The 20,348-nt window shown below is 43.1% G+C and overlaps 1 protein-coding gene across 1 annotated transcript in view; it reads left to right on the forward strand.

The window, feature by feature from the left end:
* Positions 1 to 20,348, forward strand: part of TUBGCP3 (tubulin gamma complex associated protein 3) — a 932,421-nt gene that overhangs the window by 454,002 nt on the left and 458,071 nt on the right. The gene's annotated exons all lie outside the window — the stretch shown is intronic.

Raw genomic sequence — 20,348 nt, forward strand, 5'->3', positions numbered from 1 at the left:
TTTTAAGCGTAGTTGTTGAGTCGGTTGTTGAGACTATGATTCAGGCACGTCAGCCTGTGACTACAAAGATTTATTACAAGATATGGTATAAATATTTGTATTGGTGTGAATCTAAGGGCTACTCTTGGAGTAGTTTAGGATTCCTAGAATTTTGTCTTTTCTTCAGGAGGGTTTGGAGAAAGGTTTGTCTGCTAGTACCCTTAAGGGTCAAATTTCTGCTTTATCCATTTTGTTATATAAACGCCTGGCAGATGTGCCAGATGTTCAGTCTTTTTGTCAGGCCCTGGTTAGAATTCAGCCTATGTTTAAGTTTGCGACTCTTCCTTGGGGTCTTAATTTAGTTCAGAGTTCTTCCAACAGGCTCCGTTTGAGCCTATGCATTCTTTGGATATTAAGTCGTTAACTTGGAAGGTTTTGTTTTTGGTTGCTATTTCATCGGCTCAAAGAGTTTCGGTGCTCTCTGCGTTGCAATGTGAGTCTCCTTTTATTATTTTTCATTACTTCGTACTGCATTAGGTTTTCTTCCCAAGGTTGTTTCCGATACGAATATTAATCAGGAAATTGTGGTTCCTTCTTTGTGTCCTAATACTTCTTCCCATAAAGAATGTTTGTTGCACAATCTGGATGTAGTTCGTGCATTGAAATATTATTTGCAGACGACTAAGGATTTTCGCCAGTCTTCTTCTTTATTTGTTGTTTTTTTTCTGGGAAACATAAAGGTCAGAAAGCTACGGCTGAGGAGTGTTATTTGCTTAGCGTATGAGGCTGCTGGTCAGCGGCCTCCTGAGAAAATCACGGCTCATTCCACAAGAGCTGTTTCTTCTACTTGGCGTTTCAAAAATGGTGCTTCTGTAGATCAGATTTGCAAGGCTGCCACTTGGTCGTCTCTACACACTTTTTCAAAATTTTCAAAATTTGATACTTTTGCTTCTGCTGAGGCTGTTTTTTTTGAAAAAAGGTTCTTCAAGCAGTGGTACCTTCAGTTAAGGCTAACTGTCTTGTCCCTCCCTTATCATCCGTGTCCTCTAGCTTGGGTATTGATTCCCAATAGTAATTAAGATGATCTGTGGACTCACCGTGTCATTAGAAAGAAAATGAAATTTATGCTTACATGATGAATTTGTTTCTTTCTTGACACTGCCCACCCTGTATTTTCAGACAGTTTTTTTTTTTCATAAACCTCAGGCACCTCTGCACCTTTTATTACTTTCCTTTCTCTTTTCCCTTTGGTCAAATGGCTGGGGGTTGTGGGTAAGAGGAGTGGTATTTAACAGCTTTGGTTGTGGTGCTCTTTGCCTCCTCCTGCAGGCCAGGAGTGATATTCCCAATAGTAATTATGATGATCCGTGGACTCACCGTGTCAAGAAAGAAACAAATTTATCAGGTAAGCATAAATTTCATTTCTTTTACAATATACGATGAGTCCACAGATTTCATCCTTGTGGGATATCGCCTCCTGGTCAGCAGGAGGAGGCAAAGAGCACCACAGCAGAGCTGTGTATATATAGCTCCTCCTTCCCTCCCACTCCAGTCATTCTCTTTGCCTGTGTTAGTGATAGGAAGAGGTAAAGTGAGGTGTTAGTTTAGATTCTTCAATCAAGAGTTTGTTTTTAAAATGGTACCAAAGTGTGCTATTTTGCTATAGGGTGTAGCCATATTCCTTGTCAGCCTCTAGAGTAGAGCTACAGGTGGCTTTAAAGCAATGGGAACTGGTGGGGTTTTACCCGCACTTTGCCTCCCATACTAGTGCTGCTCTTTGTATACTGATGGTCTTAGCAGATATTAACTAAGTCCCTTTTGTGTCCACAGAGCTGCTGGAGGGAGATACCCAAACTGTAGCGTGTTCAATGTGTTTGGATGCCACTGTGGAACCCCCTGCTCCATTTTGTCCCTCATGTATTGAGAGGGCCTTTCATTTTAGAGACAAGATTGTTTTTGACAAATCTTTAACTAAGTTGAATGCTTCTCAAGAGTCTACAGATGAGATGCAGAGCATGCCGCAGCTTTCTCCACAAGCGTCACAGCCCTTAACGCCCGCTCAAGCGGGACCTTGTATTTCACCAGTATCTGCAGCTTTTACATTAAAAGACATAGCTACAGTGATGTCCTCTACTCTTTCTGATGCGTTAGCTAATTTGCCCATATCGCACGGCAAGCGTTCAAGACAGGACAGTTATGTAGTAAATTCTGCCTCTGATTCTATGTTGGCTATTACAGACGTACCCTCCCGGGGTTCTGAGTTGGAGAGTACTGCGGTACTTTCAGAAGATGAACTGTCTGACTCAGGGAGTGCTTTACCTCTGACTGACTCTGACGTAGTTTCTTTCAGGTTTAAACTTGAGCACCTCCGTTTACTACTGAGGGAGGTGTTAGTTACTCTGGATGATTGTGACTCTATAGTGGTCCCTCCAGAGAAATTGAGTACGTTGGACAGATATTTGGAAGTCCCATCTTATTCGGATGTCTTTCCAGTCCCGAAGAGGACTTCAGAGATTATTGCAAAAGAATGGGAGAGACCAGGTATTCCCTTCTCTCCTTCTCCAGTTTTTAATAAGATGTATCTTATAGCCGACGCTATTAGAGATTCTTGGCAGACGGTTCCTAAAGTTGAGGGTGCTGTTTCTACTATGGCCAAGCGTACTACTATTCCTATTGAGGATAGTTGTGCGTTTAAGGATCCTATGGATAAGAAATTGGAGGGTCTTCTTAAGAATCTTTACGTTCATCAAGGATTCCTGTTACAACCTGCGGCTTGCATTGTCACAGTCACCACTGCGGCTGCTTATTGGTTTGATGTTCTAGAAGAGTCTCTTAAGACTGAGACTCCTTTGGAAGAGATACAGGATCGAATTAAAGCTCTTAAGTTAGCTAATTTGTTTATTACGGATGCTTCCCTGCAGATTACTACTTTTTCATCTCAGACCTCTGCAACTGAGCATGCTCAGGCATTGGAATGGAGATTATACAAATTTGTCTCCTCAAATAGATCTTGATCAGGAGACAAGGGACTCTCTTCTATGGTGATTGTCGTTGGATCATCTGTCCCAATGGACATGCTATCGCAGACTCTCGTGGGTGATAGTGACAACAGACGCCCGCCTGATGGGGTGGCGAGCAGTCTGGAACTCCCTGAGGGCTCAGGGTGTGTGGACTCGATCGGAGTCTCTACTGCCCATCAATATCCTAGAGTTGAGAGCAATTTTCAATGAGCTTCAGGCTTGGCCTCAGTTGGCCTCGGCCAAATTCAGTCGGACAACATTACGACTGTAGCTTACATCAATCATTAGGGAGAAACAAGGAGTTCCTTAGCGATGACAGAAGTAGCCAAGATAATTCAGTGGGCAGAGGCTCACTCTTGTTATCTGTCGGCAATCCACATCCCAGGTGGGGAAAACTGGGAGGTGGATTTTCTGAGCAGACAGACTTTTCATCCGGGGGATGGGAACTCCATCCGGAGGTATTTGCCAACCTGATTCTCAGATGAGGCAGGCAGGAGTTGGATCTTATGGCATCTCGTCAGAATGCCAAGCTTCCGAGATACGGGTCCAGGTCCAGGGATCCCCGGGCCGAGCTGATAGATGCCTTGGCAGTGCCTTGGTCGTTCAACCTAGCTTATGTGTTCCCTCCATTTGCTCTCCTTCCCCGGGTGATTGCTCGAGTCAAACAGGAGAGGGCCTTGATGATCGTCATCGCTCCTGCGTGGCCTTGCAGAACTTGGTATGCCGATCTGGTGGATATGTCATCTTAGCCACCATGGAAGCTTCCATTGAGGAAAGACCTTCTCATTCAGGGACCCTTCCATCATCCAAATCTAATTTCTCTGCAACTAACTGCTTGGAGATTGAACGCTTGATTTTATCTAAGCTAGGGTTCTCTGATTCGGTCATTGATACCTTGATTCAGGCACGTAAGCCTATTACTAGAAAGATTTACCATAAGATATGGCGTAAATATCTTTATTGGTGCGAATCCAAGGGCTACTCATGGAGTAGGGTTAGGATTCCCAGGATTTTATCTTTTCTCCAAGAAGGATTTGAGAAAGGGTTGTCAGCAAGTTTCTTAAAGGGACAGATTTCTGCTTTGTCTATTTTGCTACACAAACTTCTGGCAGATGTTCCAGACGTTCAATCTTTTTGTCAGGCTCTGACTAGAATCAGGCCTGTGTTTAGACCAATTGCTCCTCCTTGGAGTTTGAATTTAGTTCTTAATGTTCTTCAAGGGGTTCCGTTTGAACCTATGCATTCCATAGATATTAAGTTGTTATCTTGGAAAGTTTTATTTTTGGTTGCTATTTCTTCTTCTCGCAGAGTTTCTGAACTTTCAGCATTACAATGTTATTCTCCTTATCTTTTTTTCCATTCTGATAAGGTGGTCTTACGTACCAAACCTGGTTTCCTTCCTCAGGTTGTTTCTAATAAGAATATTAATCAGGAAATTGTTGTTCCTTGTGTCCTAATCCTTCTTCTAAGAAGGAGCGGCTGTTACATAATTTGGACGTGGTCCGTGCTTTAAAGTTTTACTTACAGGCCACTAAGGATTTTTGTCAATCTTCTTCCATGTTTATTGTTTTTTCTGGGAAGCGTAGGGGTCAGAAAGCTACGGCTCCCTCTCTTTCATTTTGGCTGATGAGCATCATTCGGTTTGCATATGAGACTGCTGGACAGCAGCCTCCTGCACGAATTATGGCTCATTCCACTAGAGCTGTGGCTTCCTCATGGGCATTCAAAAATGATGCCTATGTTGAACAGATTTGCATGTAAGTTTAGATGCCGGCCCATTTTTGGTGAATATCCTGGGTTATTCTTGCTGATAGGTGGAAAAATTCATCCACCAATAAAAAAAAGTGCTGTCCATATTCTGAACCAAAAAAAGAAGCTTAGATGCGTTCTTTTTCAAATTGAGATAGCAAGTGAACGAAGACAAATTGATAATAGTAGTAAATTAGAAAGTTGCTTAAAATTGCATGCTCTATCTGAATCACAAAAGAAAAAAATTGGGTTCAGTGTCCCTTTAACAAGATTTATGTTCACCAGGGGTATCAATGGCAACCAGCTGCATGTATTGCTACGGTTACTAGTGCGGCAGCATATTGGTTTGATGCATTGTCTGAATCTATTCAGCAAGATACTCCTCTTGAAGAAATTCAAGATAGAATCAAGGCTTTGAAGTTGGCTAATTCCTTTATTGCAGATGGTTCTCTGCAGGTCATCAAGTTGGGAACTAAAATTTCTGGTTTTGCCATTTTAGCTTGCAGAGGTTTATGGTTAAAATCCTGGTCTGCGGATGTGTCCTCTAAGTCTAAGCTTTTGTCTATTCCTTACAAGGGTAAGACCTTGTTTGGGCCAGGTTTGGCTGAGATTATTTCTTATATTACGGGAGGGAAGGGGCATTCTCTTCCTCAGGATAAAAGAAATAAACAGAAGGTTCGGCAGAGTAATTTTCATTCCTTTCGTAACTTCTCTGGTAAATCTTCCTCCTCTTCCTCCAAGCAGGAACAGTCCAAGCCATCTTGGAAGTCAAATCAGTCTTGGAATAAGGGGAAGCAGTCCAGGAAGCCTGTTGCTGACTAAAAATCAGCATGAAGGGTCTGCCCCCGATCTGGGAATGGATTTTGTGGGGGGCAGACTCTCTTTCTTCGCTCAAGCTTGGGTTCAAGATGTTCAGGATTCCTGGGTGGTAGATATCGTGTCCCAGGGTTACAAACTGGAGTTCAAGAATTTTCATCCCAGAGGCAGGTTTCTTCTCTCCAGGTTATCTGTAAACCAGATAAAAGGAGAGGCGTTCTTACGTTGTGTTCAGAATCTTTCCGACATGGGTGTGATAGTTCCTGTTCCGGTTCAGGAACAGGGTCTGGGTTTTTATTCCAATCTCTTTGTCGTTCCCAACAAGGAGGGAAGTTTCAGACCTATTTTAGATCTCAAGAGTGTAAACAAGTTTCTCCGGGTTCCGTCTAAACGATGGAAACTATTTATTCCATTCTTCCTTTGGTTCAGGATGGTCAGTTCGTGACCACAGTGGACCTAAAGGATGCATATCTGCATATTTCCATTCACAGGGATCATCACAGGTTCCTAAGATTTGCATTTCTAGACAAACATTTTCAGTTTGCAGCTCTTACTTTTGCTCTTGGAGCATTGTTGGCGGTGCTTCGATTGAAGGATGTTTCAGTGTCTCATTATCTGGACGACATTCTAGTTCAGGCTCCATCTTTTCAACTAGCAAACTACCACACAGAGTTGTTGTCTTTTCTGCGCTCCCATGGTAGGAAGGTGAATTTATGAAAAAGTTCCTTAATTCCGGCTACAAGAGTGGTAATTTTGGGGGCCATTATAAATTCTCTAGAGATTAAATTTTTTCTGACAGAAGCAAGAAACTCAAAGATTTTCAATACGTGTCTTGTTCTTCAGTCCCTTCCTTGGCCGTCAGTGGCTCAGTGCATGGAGGTTATTGGTCTAATGGTTTCAGTCCTGGACATCATTCCGTTTGCTAGGCCAGTTTGTTGGGCTGGGGTGCTGTCTGGGGTTCATTAAGGGCTCAGGGTCTATGGACTCGGGAGGAGTCGGTTCTTCAAAATGTTTTGGAACTGATAGCAATTTTCAGTGCTCTTCTAGCCTGGCCTCAGCTAGCCTCAATCCCAGTTTATCAGGTTTCAGTCGGACAACAAATGTCAGTGGCTTACATCAATCATCAGTGAGGAACTCGGAGTTCCTTGGCCATGACAGAGGTAGCCAAGATTATTCAGTGGGCGGAGATTCACAACTGTTGTCTGTCTGCTATCCACATTCCAGGGGTGGAAAATTGGGAAGCAGATTTTCTGAGCAGACAGACTTTTCATCCAGGGGAGTGGGAACTTCATCCAGAGGTATTTACCAGCTTGATTCTCAGTTGGGGGGCAGCCGGAGTTGCATCTCATGGCATCTCTTCAGAATGCCAAGCTCCCGAGGTACGAGTCGAGGTCAAATGATCCTCGGACTGTTCTGATAGATGCTCTGGCAGTTCCTTGGAATTTCAGTCTGGCATATGTGTTCCCTCCGTTTGCTCTTCTTCCTTGGGTCATTGCTCTGGTCAAACAAGAGAGGTCATTGGTGATTCTCATTGCTCCGGCGTGGCCTGGCAGAATCTGGTTTGCAGATCTGGTGTAGATGTCTTCCCTTCCACCTTGGCGTCTTCCATTAAGGTAGGACCTGCTTCTGCAGGGTCCTTTCCTTCATCCAAATTTCGTTTCTCTGAAGCTGACTGCTCGGAGATTGAACGCTTGATTCTTTCTAAGCGTTGTTTTTCTGAGTCAATCATTGAGACTATGATTCAGGCGCGTAAGCCTGTGACTAGGAGATTTATTACAAGATTTGGCGTAAATATTTGTATTAGTGTGAATCCAAAGGCTACTTGTGGAATAGAGTTAGGATTCCTAGGATTTTGTCTTTTCTCCAAGAGGGTTTGGAGAAAGGTTTATCTGCTAGTACCCTGAAGGGTCAAATTTCTGCTTTTATCTATTTTATTGCACAAGCGCCTGGCAGGTGTGCCAGATGTTCATTCTTTTTGTCAGGCCTTGGAGTCTTAATTTGGTTCTTAGAGTCCTTCAACAGACTCCGTTTGAACCTATGCATTCTTTGGATATTAAGATGTTATCTTGGAAGGTTTTGTTTCTGGTGGCTATTTCTTTGGCTAGAAGAATTTCTGAGCTTTCAGCCTTACAGTATGAATCTTCTTTTCTTATTTTTCACTCTGATAAGGTAGTTATGCGTACTGCCTTGGGTTTTTAAGAATATTAATCAAGAGATGGTTGTTCCTTCTTTGTGTCCTAATCTTTCTTCTCATAAGGAGCGTTTGTTGCACAACCTGGACGTGGTTCGTGCATTGAAATATTATTTGCAGGCGACTAAGGATTTCCACCAGCCTTCCTCTTTATTTGTTGCCTTTTTCTCTTGTAAGATGTATCGAGTCCACGGATTCATCCTTACTTGTGGGATATTCTCCCCTACAGGAAGTGGCAAAGAGATCACCCACAGCAGAGCTGCCTATATAGCTCCCCCCTTTGCTCCACCCCCCAGTCATTCTCTCTGCCTGCTTAACTGCTAGGAAGAGCAAAGAGGAGTGTGGTGACAAAAATGTTAGTTTTTTATTTTCTCAAGCAAAAGTTTATCTTAAATGGTACCGGTGTGTACTATTTACTCTCTGGCAGAAAAGGGATGAAGATTTCTGCATGGAGGTAATCTTAGCATTTTGTAACTAAGATCCACTGCTATTCTCACAAGGACTGAAGAGTACAGGAAAACTTCAGTTGGGGGAACAGTTTGCAGGCTAAACTGCATTAAGGTATGTTCAGTCTATTTTTTTCTAGACAGACTATGTTATTTCTAGAAAAGGCTGGCAATATCCCCATGAGGGAAGGGTAAGCTGTCTTCAGACACTTGGATAGGAATTTCAGCTTGCATGAAGGGCTCATTAGTTACTGGTGACACTGTTTGGTAAAAACGTTTTTGTTTATTCAGTGAATGATGCAATTATAACGTTTTTTTGAAGGGACTAAAGGGGTCATTGTGGCTTGTTTTTGAGTTTTCTAACCCACATGGTTAATTTAGAGACACTCTAGTGTTAGTCTGTTAGGCCTCAAAACATTGAGTGAGGTGGGAGGGGCCTATTTTCGCGCCTCAGTTGTGCAGTTTCTTTTCCTCTGGGACTTCTAACTGCTTCTCCAGAGGTTCCTGCCGTGTTTGAGGGCTGTAAAAGAAGTTTTTCCCCCCACAAATTGTTTGAAGGGCAGGTAGGAGCCACAGCAGAGCTGTGGCAAAGTGTTGAAAGTCTTTTTTACCGGTTTTGATGTTTTTTTCAATCCGGTTTTGCCATTAAGGGGTTAATTGTTTATTTGCATATCTGTGCAAAGTTACTAAGGCTATTTGATACTACTGTAAAAAATTCGTTATGTTTACTGCTTTTTTACACTGTTTTGCAGAATTTGTGCAGCTTTTTTATCTCTTAAAGGCACAGTACCGTTTTATTTCTAAGTGTTATTTACTTTGATTACAGTGTTTTCCAAGCTTGCTTGTTACATTACTAGCCTGTTTAACATGTCTGACACCAAGGAAAATCCTTGTTCAATATGTTTGGAAGCCATTGTGGTACCCCCTCTTAGAATGTGTCCCAATTGTACTTATGTCTATAAACTATAAAGAACATATATTAGCACTTAAAAAATAGAGCAATAGATGATTCTCAGTCAGAAGTAAATGAGGATTCACCATCTAGCTCTCCCCAAGTGTCACAACCAGTAACGCCCGCACAAGAGATGCCAAGTACCTCTAGTGCGTCAAATTAATTTATTTTACAAGACATGGCCACAGTTATGAATACAACCCTCACAGAGGTTTTATCCTAACTGCCTGGTTTACAAGGAAAGCGGGACAGCTCTGGGTTAAGGAAAAATGCTGAGCAGTCTGACGCTTTAGTAGCCGTATCTGATATGTCCTCACAATGCTCTGAGGTAGGGGTGAGGGATTTGATATCTGAGGGAGAAATTTCTGATTCAGGAAAGATGCTTCCTCAGACAGATTCTGATATGACGGCCTTTAAATTTAAGCTTGAACACCTCCGTTTATTGCTCAGGGTGGTATTAGCGACTCTAGATGAATGTGACCCTATAGTGGTCCCAGAGAAATTGTGCAAGATGGATAAATACTTAGAGGTTCCTGTTTACACTGATGTTTTTTTTCCAGTCCCTAAGAGGATTGTGAATATTATTGCTAAGGAGTGGGATAGACCAGGTATTCCGTTCATTCCCCCTCCTGTTTTTAAGAAAATGTTTCCCATATCTGACACAATGGGGGACTCGTGGCAGACAGTTCCTAAGGTGGATGGAGCTATTTCTACTCTGTCTAAGCGTACAACTATACCTATGGAAGTCAGTTGTGCTTTCAAAGATCCTATGGATAAAAAATTAGAGGGTCTCCTGAAGAAAATTTTTGTTCATCAAGGTTTTCTTCTTCAACCTATTGCGTGGATTGTTCCTGCAACTACTACAGCTGCTTTCTGGTTTGAGGCTCTAGAAGAGGCTCTTCAGATGGGGACTCCATTAGAAGAAATTTTGGACAGAATTAAGGCCCTTAAATTGGCTAATTCTTTTATTACAGATGCTGCTTTTCAACTGGCTAAATTAGCGGCAAATAATTCAGGTTTGGCCATTTTAGCACGCAGGGCGTTATGGCTTAAATCCTAGTCTGCTTGTGTCATCTAAAACTAAACTTTTGAACATCCCTTTCAAAGGAAAGACTATTCGGGCCTGAACTGAAAGAGATTATTTCAGACATCACTGTAGGGAAAGGTCATGCCCTCCCTCAGGATAGATCAATTAAGATGAGGACCAAACAAAATAATTTTCTTTCCTTTTGGAATTTAAAGAGTGGTCCCGCTTCAGCTTCCTCTGCTGCAAAGCAAGAGGGGAATTTTGCCCAATCCAAGTCAGTCTGGAGATCTAACCAGGCTTGGAACAAGGGTAAACAGGCCAAGAGGCCTGCAGCTGCTTCTAAGACAGCATGAAGGGGTAGCCCCCGATCCAGGACCGGATCTAGTAGGGGGCAGACTCTCTTCGCTCAGGCTTGGGCAAGAGATGTTCACGATCCCTGGGCTTTAGAAATTGTGTCCCAGGGATATTTTCTGGAATTCAAAGGCTCTCTTCCAAGGGGGACTTTTCACATTTCTCGATTGTCTGTAAACAGACAAAGAGAGAGGCGTTCTTACGCTGTGTAGAAGACCTACATCTTATGGGGGTGATCTGCCCAGTCCCAAAAGAGGAACAGGGGCTAGGATTTTACTCAAACCTTTTTGTGGTTTCCAAAAAAGAGGGAACTTTCAGATCAATCTTGGATCTCAAAATTCTAAACAAGTTCCTCAAAGTTCCATCATTCAAGATGGAGACTATTCGGTCTATTCTACCTCTGATCCAGGAGGGTCAATATATGACCACCGTGGACTTAAAGGATGCTTATTTATACATCCCTATTCACAGAATTTTCACATGGGTGCTATGGTCTCTTCTGGCGGTTCTACGACCACGGGGCATAGCAGTGGCGCCTTATCTAGACGACATCTTAATTCAGGCGTCAACTTTCCAGCTATCCAAGTCTCACACGGACATTGTGTTGGCTTTTCTGAGATCTCACGGGTGGACAATGATCATAAAAAAGGAGTTTTCTCTTCCCTCTTATAAGAGTTTCCTTCCTAGGGACTCTGATAGACTCGGTAGAAATGAAAATATTCATTCCATTCCTCGGCCATCAGTGGCTCAGTATATGGAGGTAATCGGACTCATGGTAGCGGCAATGGACATAGTTCCTTTTGCCCGCCTACACCTCAGACCACTACAACTATGCATGCTCAAACAGTGGAATCGGGATTATGCAGATTTGTCTCCTCAACTGCATCTGGACCAGACCACCAGAGATTCTCTTCTCTGGTGGTTGTCTCAGGAGCACCTGTCTCAGGGAATGTGTTTCCGCAGGCCAGAGTGGCTCATTGTAACGACAGATGCCAGCCTGCTAGGCTGGGATGTAGTCTGGAACTCCCTGAAAGCACAGGGCTTATGGTCTCGGGAGGAATCTCTTCTCCCGATAAATATTCTAGAACTGAGAGCGATATTCAATGCACTTCAGGCGTGGCCTCAGCTTGCTGTGGCCAAATTCATCAGGTTTCAGTCGGACAACATCACGACTGTAGCTTATATCAATCATCAAGGAGGAACAAAATGTTCTCTAGCGATGATGGAGGTAACCAAAATAATCCGATGGGCAGAGGATCACTCTTGCCATCTCTCAGCAATCCACATCCCAGGAGTAGAGAACTGGGAGGCGGATTTCCTAAGTCGTTAGACTTTTCATCTGGGGGAGTGGGAACTCCATCCGGAGGTATTTACCCTGCTGATTCAGCTATGGGGCACACCAGAATTGGATCTGATGGCGTCCCGTCAGAATGCCAAACTTTCTCGTTACGTGTCCAGGTCCCGGGATCCCAAGGCGGTACTGATAGATGCTCTAGCAGTGCCTTGGTCCTTCAACCTGGCCTATGTATTTCCTCTCCTTCTACGTCTGGTTGCCAGAATAAAGCAGGAGAGAGCTTCGGTGATTCTGATAGCACCTGTTTATTAAGACAGGCATATATATTTATATTTTTAAACTTTGTCACCACTGCACCCTATAGTTTCTCCTTTTTCTTCCTAGCCTTCGGTCGAATGACTGGGGGGTGGAGCTAAGGGGGGAGCTATATTGGCAGCTCTGCTGTGGGTGCTCTCTGCCACTTCCTGTAGGGGAGGAGAATATCCCACAAGTAAGGATGAATCCGTGGACTCGATACATCACAAGAGAAATAAATTTATCAGGTAAGCATAAATTATGTTTTTTGGGAAGCGTAAGGGTAAGAAAGCTACGGCTACTTCTCTTTCTTGTTGGTTGAGGAGTGTTATTCGCTTGGAATATGAGACTGCTGGTCTGCAGCCTCCTGAGAGAATCACGGCTGATTCCACGAGGGCTGTTTCATCATCTTGGGCTTTCAAGAATGGAGCTTCTGTAGATCAGCTTTGCAAGGCTGTGACTTGGTCTTCTTTGCATACATTTTCTAAATGTTACAAATTTGATACTTTTGCTTCAGCAGAGGCTTCTTTTGGGAGAAAGGTTCTTCAAACAGTGGTGCCTTCTGTTTAGGTTAACTATCTTGTCCCTCCCTTATCATCCGTGTCCTCTAGCTTGGGTATTGGTTCCCAACAGTAATTAAGATGATCCGTGGACTCACTGTGTCATTAGAAAGAATATATAATTTATTCTTACCTGATTTATTTCTTGACTCGGTGAGTCCACGGCCCGCCCTTTTTTTTCAAAAAGTTTGCTTCTCTATAAACCTCAGGCACCTCTGCACCTTAGATTACTTCCTTTCTTCTTTCCCTTTGGTCGAATAACTGGGGATTATGGGTAGGGGATGTGGTATTTAACAGCTTTTGCTGTGGTGCTCTTTGCCTCCTCCTGCTGGTCAGGTGTGATATTCCCAACAGTAATTAAGATGATCCCTGGACTCACCGTGTCAAGAAATAAATACATTTATCAGGTAAGAATAAATTTGTTTTTTCTGAAACATTTTGGTAGTTATGCTTGTTAGAAACAGTGAAATACTTGAAGAAAGTGTTTTCTCTCTTTCGCAATAGAAGAGGAAGACAGATTTCCAATACTCATATGAAGGCAATGCTTTCTGGAAAAATGACTTTTGCTCTGTGATAACCTAGCTTACCACAGAGCAAGATGGATGCATGATTAATGCCTATGAGGCCTAAATGTCGCATGTTATACTTTAAAATAAAGGAATAATATTTTGGAAATATCTCTGGTGCTGTGGCATTTCTGACTAACTTCTACAACAGAGCAAGCTGTTTTGAATAGGAAATTGTACAAGCTCCTGCACACTCTCCCATTTATGTGATTAAAGGCTCTTTCAGGTAATTGATAGTGCCACTGTGAAAGTATTATTTCTCCAACATTGGTGTGTCCGGTCCACGGCGTCATCCTTACTTGTGGGAATATCTCTTCCCTAACAGGAAATGGCAAAGAGTCCCAGCAAAGCTGGCCATATAGTCCATCCTAGGCTCCGCCCACCCCAGTCATTCTCTTTGCCGTTGCACAGGCAACATCTCCACGGAGATGGTTAAGAGTATGTGGTGTTTAAATGTAGTTTTTTTATTCTACTATCAAGAGTTTGTTATTTTAAAATAGTGCTGGTATGTACTATTTACTCTGAAACAGAAAAGGATGAAGATTTCTGTTTGTGAGAGGAAGATGATTTTAGCAGACAGTAACTAAAATCGATTGCTGTTTCCACATAGGACTGTTGAGATGAAGTAACTTCAGTTGGGGGAAACAGCAGACTTTTCTGCTTAAGGTATGACTAGCCATATTTCTAACAAGACTGTTTAATGCTGGAAGGCTGTCATTTCCCCTCATGGGGACCGGTAAGCCATTTTCTTAGTTTCAAACAGAATAAAGGGCTTAATATGGGCTATAAAACTGGTAGACACTTTTATGGGCTAAATCGATTGCTTTATTTGGACATTTTATACATGTTTATGCTGATAATTCACACGTATAAACTTGGGGAACGTTTTTTAACGTCAGGCACTATGTTAGACACCTTTTCCAGTCAGGAAGGGCCTTCCCAGTTGTAGGCTGAGCCTCATTTTCGCGCCATTACTGCGCAGTTGTTTTTGAGAGCAAGACATGCAGATGCATGTGTGAGGACCTGAAAGTAGTTGGAAAAGTTTTTAGAAGGCGTCATTTGGTATCGTATTCCCCTCTGGGCTTGGTTAGGTCACAGCAAAGGCTGTAGCTGGGACTGTATAGGGGTTAAATTTGTAAACAGCTCCGGTTCCGTTATTTTAAGGGTTAAAGCTCTGAAAATTGGTATGCAATACTTTTAATGCTTTAAGACACTGTGGTGAAATTTTGGTAAATTTTGAACAATTCCTTCATACTTTTTCACATATTCAGTAATAAAGTGTGCTCTGTTTAAAATTTAAAGAGACAGTAACGGTTTTGTTTTAAAACGGTTTTTGTGCTTTATTGACAAGTTTAAGCCTGTTTAACATGTCTGTGCCTTCGGATAAGCTATGTTCTATATGTATGAAAGCCAATGTGTCTCCCCATTCAAAATTGTGTGATAATTGTGCCATAGCGTCCAAACAAAGTAAGGACAGTACTGCCACAGATAATGAAATTGCCCAAGATGATTCCTCAGATGAGGGGAGTAGACATGATACTACATCATCTCCTACTGTGTCTAGACCAGTTTTGCCCACGCAGGAGGCCCCTAGTACATCTAGCGCGGCAATGCTTTTTACCATGCAACAATTGACGGCTGTAATGGATAACTCCATAGCAAATATTTTATCCAAAATGCCTGCATATCAGAGAAAGCGCGATTGCTCTGTTTTAAACACTGAAGAGCAGGAGGGCGCTGATGATAATTGTTCTGTCATACCCTCACACCAATCTGAAGTGGCCATGAGGGAGGTTTTGTCAGATGGGGAAATTTCAGATTCTGGAAAAATTTCTCAACAAGCTGAACCTGATGTTGTGACATTTAAATTTAAATTAGAACATCTCCGCGCACTGCTTAAGGAGGTGTTATCTACTCTGGATGATTGTGACAACTTGGTCATTCCAGAGAAATTATGCAAGATGGACAAGTTTCTAGAGGTTCCGGTGCACCCCGACGCTTTTCCTATACCCAAGCGGGTGGCGGACATAGTGAATAAGGAGTGGGAGAAGCCCGGCATACCTTTTGTCCCCCCCCCTATATTTAAGAAATTATTTCCTATGGTCGACCCCAGAAAGGACTTATGGCAGACAGTCCCTAAGGTCGAGGGGGCAGTTTCTACTCTGAACAAGCGAACTACTATTCCTATCGAGGATAGTTGTGCTTTCAAAGATCCTATGGATAAAAAAATTGGAAGGTTTGCTTAAAAAGATTTTTGTACAGCAAGGTTACCTTCTGCAACCCATTTCGTGCATTGTTCCTGTCACTACAGCAGCGGGGTTCTGGTTCGAGGAACTAGAAAAGTCGCTCAGTAGAGAGACTCCATATGAGGAGGTTATGGACAGAGTTCACGCACTTAAGTTGGCTAACTCTTTTATTTTAGATGCCGCTTTTCAATTAGCTAGATTAGCGGCGAAAAATTCAGGGTTTGCAATTGTGGCGCGCAGAGCGCTTTGGCTAAAGTCTTGGTCAGCGGATGTATCATCCAAGACAAAATTGCTTAACAGCCCTTTCAAAGGTAAAACTCTCTTTGGGCCAGAATTGAAAGAGATTATCTCAGACATCACTGGGGGAAAGGGCCACGCCCTTCCACAAGATAGGCCTTTCAAGGCCAAGAATAAGTCTAATTTTCGTTCCTTTCGCAATTTCAGGAACGGACCGGCCTCTAATTCTGCATCCTCTAAGCAAGAGGGTAATGCCTCACAGCCCAAACCAGCCTGGAAACCTATGCAAGGCTGGAACAAGGGTAAGCAGGCCAAGAAGCCTGCTGCTGCTAACAAAACAGCATGAAGGAGTAGCCCCCGATCCGGGACCGGATCTAGTAGGGGGCAGACTCTCTCTCTCTTTGCTCAGGCTTGGGCAAGAGATGTTCAGGATCCCTGGGCACTAGAAATAGTTTCTCAGGGTTATCTTCTGGAATTCAGGGAACTACCCCCAAGGGGAAGGTTCCACACGTCTCACTTATCCTTAAACCAAATAAAGAGACAGGCGTCTACATTGTGTAGAAGACCTGTTAAAGATGGGAGTGATACACCCTGTTCCAATGACGGAACAAGGAATGGGATTTTACTCAAATCTGTTCGTAGTTCCCAAAAAAGAGGGAACCTTCAGACCAATTCTGGATTTAAAGATCCTAAACAAATTTCTCAGGGTACCATCGTTCAAAATGGAAACCATTCGAACGATTCTACCCACTATCCAGGAAGGTCAATTTATGACTACCGTGGATCTAAAGGATGCGTACCTACATATTCCTATCCACAAAGAACATCATCAGTTCCTAAGGTTCGCCTTTCTGGACAAACATTACCAGTTTGTGGCCCTCCCATTCGGGTTAGCCACTGCTCCAAGGATTTTCACAAAGGTACTCGGGTCCCTTCTAGCGGTTCTAAGACCGAGGGGCATTGCAGTAGTACCATACTTGGACGACATTCTAATACAAGCGTCGTCCCTTTCAAAAGCAAAGGCTCATACAGACATCGATCTGGCCTTTCTCAGATCTCACGGATGGAAGGTGAACATAGAAAAAAGTTCTCTGTCTCCGTCAACAAGAGTTCCCTTCTTGGGAACAATAATAGATTCCTTAGAAATGAGGATTTTTCTGACAGATGTCAGAAAGTCAAAACTTCTAAGCACTTGTCAAGTTCTTCACTCTGTTCCACGTCCTTCCATAGCTCAGTGCATGGAAGTAGTAGGGTTGATGGTTGCAGCAGTGGACATAGTTCCTTTTGCACGAATTCATCTAAGACCATTACAACTGTGCATGCTCAAACAGTGGAATGGGGACTATACAGACTTGTCTCCAGTGATTCAAGTAGATCAGAAGACCAGAGATTCACTCCGTTGGTGGCTGACCCTGGACCATCTATCCCAGGGAATGAGCTTCCGCAGACCAGAGTGGGTCATTGTCACGACCGACGCCAGTCTAGTGGGCTGGGGCGCGGTCTGGGAATCCCTGAAAGCTCAGGGACTATGGTCTCGGGAAGAGTCTCTTCTCCCGATAAACATTCTGGAACTAAGAGCGATATTCAATGCTCTCAGGGCTTGGCCTCAGCTTGCAAAGGCCAGATTCATAAGATTCCAATCAGACAACATGACGACTGTTGCGTATATCAATCATCAGGGGGGAACAAGGAGTTCCCTAGTGATGAAAGAAGTGACCAAAATAATACAATGGGCGGAGGATCACTCCTGCCATCTATCTGCAATCCACATCCCAGGTGTGGAAAACTGGGAAGCGGATTATCTGAGTCGTCAGACATTCCATCCGGGGGAGTGGGAACTCCACCCGGAGATCTTTGCCCAGTTGACTCAATTATGGGGCATTCCAGACATGGATCTGATGGCGTCTCGTCAGAACTTCAAGGTTCCTTACTACGGGTCCAGATCCAGGGATCCCAAGGCGACTCTAGTGGATGCACTAGTAGCACCTTGGACCTTCAACCTAGCTTATGTGTTTCCACCGTTTCCTCTCATTCCCAGGCTGGTAGCCAGGATCAAACAGGAGAGGGCCTCGGTGATCTTGATAGCTCCTGCGTGGCCACGCAGGACTTGGTATGCAGACCTGGTGAATATGTCATCGGTTCCACCATGGAACCTACCTTTGAGACAGGACCTTCTTGTTCAGGGTCCATTCGCTTGGAGATTGAACGCTTGATTCTATCAAAGCGTGGGTTTTCAGATTCTGTGACAGATACTCTGGTTCAGGCCAGAAAACCGGTAACTAGAAAGATTTACCATAAAATATGGAAAAGATATATCTGTTGGTGTGAATCCAAGGGATTCCCATGGAATAAGATAAAAATTCCTAAGATTCTTTCCTTTCTGCAAGAAGGTTTGGATAAAGGATTATCTGCGAGTTCTCTAAAGGGACAGATTTCTGCTTTATCTGTCTTACTACACAAACGACTGGCAGCTGTGCCAGATGTTCAAGCATTTGTTCAGGCTCTGGTTAGGATCAAGCCTGTTTACAGACCTTTGACTCCTCCCTGGAGTCTAAATCTAGTTCTTTCAGTTCTTCAAGGGGTTCCGTTTGAACCTCTACATTCCATAGATATTAAGTTATTATCTTGGAAAGTTTTGTTTTTGGTTGCTATTTCTTCTGCTAGAAGAGTTTCAGAGTTATCTGCTCTGCAGTGTACTCCGCCCTATCTGGTGTTCCATTCAGATAAGGTTGTTTTGCGTACTAAGCCTGGTTTTCTTCCAAAGGTTGTTTCCAACAAGAATATTAACCAGGAGATAGTTGTACCTTCTTTGTGTCCGAAACCAGTTTCAAAGAAGAAACGTTTGCTACACAATTTAGATGTAGTCCGTGCTCTAAAATTCTACTTAGAAGCTACAAAAGAGTTCAGACAAACATCTTCTCTGTTTGTCGTCTATTCTGGTAAAAGGAGAGGTCAAAAAGCAACTTCTACCTCTCTTTCCTTTTGGCTTAAAAGCATCATCCGATTGGCTTATGAGACTGCCGGACGGCAGCCTCCTGAAAGAATCACAGCTCACTCCACTAGGGCTGTGGCTTCCACATGGGCCTTCAAGAACGAGGCTTCTGTTGATCAGATATGTAAGGCAGCGACTTGGTCTTCACTGCACACTTTTGCCAAATTTTACAAATTTGATACTTATGCTTCTTCGGAGGCTATTTTTGGGAGAAAGGTTTTGCAAGCCGTGGTGCCTTCCGTTTAGGTAACCTGATTTGCTCCCTCCCTTCATCCGTGTCCTAAAGCTTTGGTATTGGTTCCCACAAGTAAGGATGACGCTGTGGACCGGACACACCAATGTTGGAGAAAACAGAATTTATGCTTACCTGATAAATTACTTTCTCCAACGGTGTGTCCGGTCCACGGCCCGCCCTGGTTTTTTAATCAGGTCTGATGAATTATTTTCTCTAACTACAGTCACCACGTTACCATATGGTTTCTCCTATATTTTTCCTCCTGTCCGTCGGTCGAATGACTGGGGTGGGCGGAGCCTAGGAAGGACTATATGGCCAGCTTTGCTGGGACTCTTTGCCATTTCCTGTTGGGGAAGAGATATTCCCACAAGTAAGGATGATGCCGTGGACCGGACACACCGTTGGAGAAAGTAATTTATCAGGTAAGCATAAATTCTGTTTTTTTGCATAGGGTTTTGCATCCTCAGAAAAAAAGTTCTTTCCTATTTTGTTTCCAGTATTTCTATATTTCTATATTTCTATCTATCTATCTATCTATCTATCTATCTATCTATCTATCTATCTATTGTTGCTAGTTCCACTGTCAAAGTATTATTTTCTCATACACTTTTTTAACCTCAGAAAAAAGTAGTGCTTTTCTACATTTATAATGGAATTAATTTCGTACCCCAAGTTGACGAATATGGCAGGAGCTATCAGAAAACTGTTAAAAAAAAACCAAACAAAGAGCTACCCTACATGCTTTCGGCCTTGGCCCAACAACCCTTCAACGCATATTTGCCCTATATTCCTCGTCCAGTGCTCGTATTTTAGTAAACGGCTCCCTATCCTCACCGATCGAAATTACAAATGGAACACGACAGGGCTGCCCCCTCTCCCCCCTTTTATTTGCCCTATTTATTGAAACCTTTGCACTGAAGATTAGGAATACACCTGAAATCCAAGGTGTCACAGTGGAGGATGATGAATTTAAGATTTCGTTATTTGCTGACGACATCCTATTCTCTTTGACCGAACCTGAAACCTCCATCCCTCCTCTCCTATCCAAATTATCCCTCTTTAATAAGCTCACAAATTTCCTTATCAATCCAAACAAATCTGAAATATTGGCCCTCGGCCTATCCGACCATTCTGTAAACGTAATTAAAAATTGCTGCCCCTTGAAATGTTGTTCTAAAGCTCTCAAATACCTAGGAATTTATCTTCCTCGGTCAGTCGACAATCTATTTCATACTAACTACACACATATCAAAACAGCAATAATGCGAGACCTTTCTTCGTGGGGCTCAAAAAAGCTCTCCTGGTGGGGCAGAATCCACACTATAAAAATGAATATCTTCCCAAGATTGCTCTATATTATGAGTGCGGTTCCGGTGCCTCTACCTCCTAAGTA

The sequence above is a fragment of the Bombina bombina genome, chromosome 3, assembly GCF_027579735.1.
Source record: "Bombina bombina isolate aBomBom1 chromosome 3, aBomBom1.pri, whole genome shotgun sequence".
In the NCBI taxonomy this organism is placed as follows: Eukaryota; Metazoa; Chordata; class Amphibia; order Anura; family Bombinatoridae; genus Bombina; species Bombina bombina.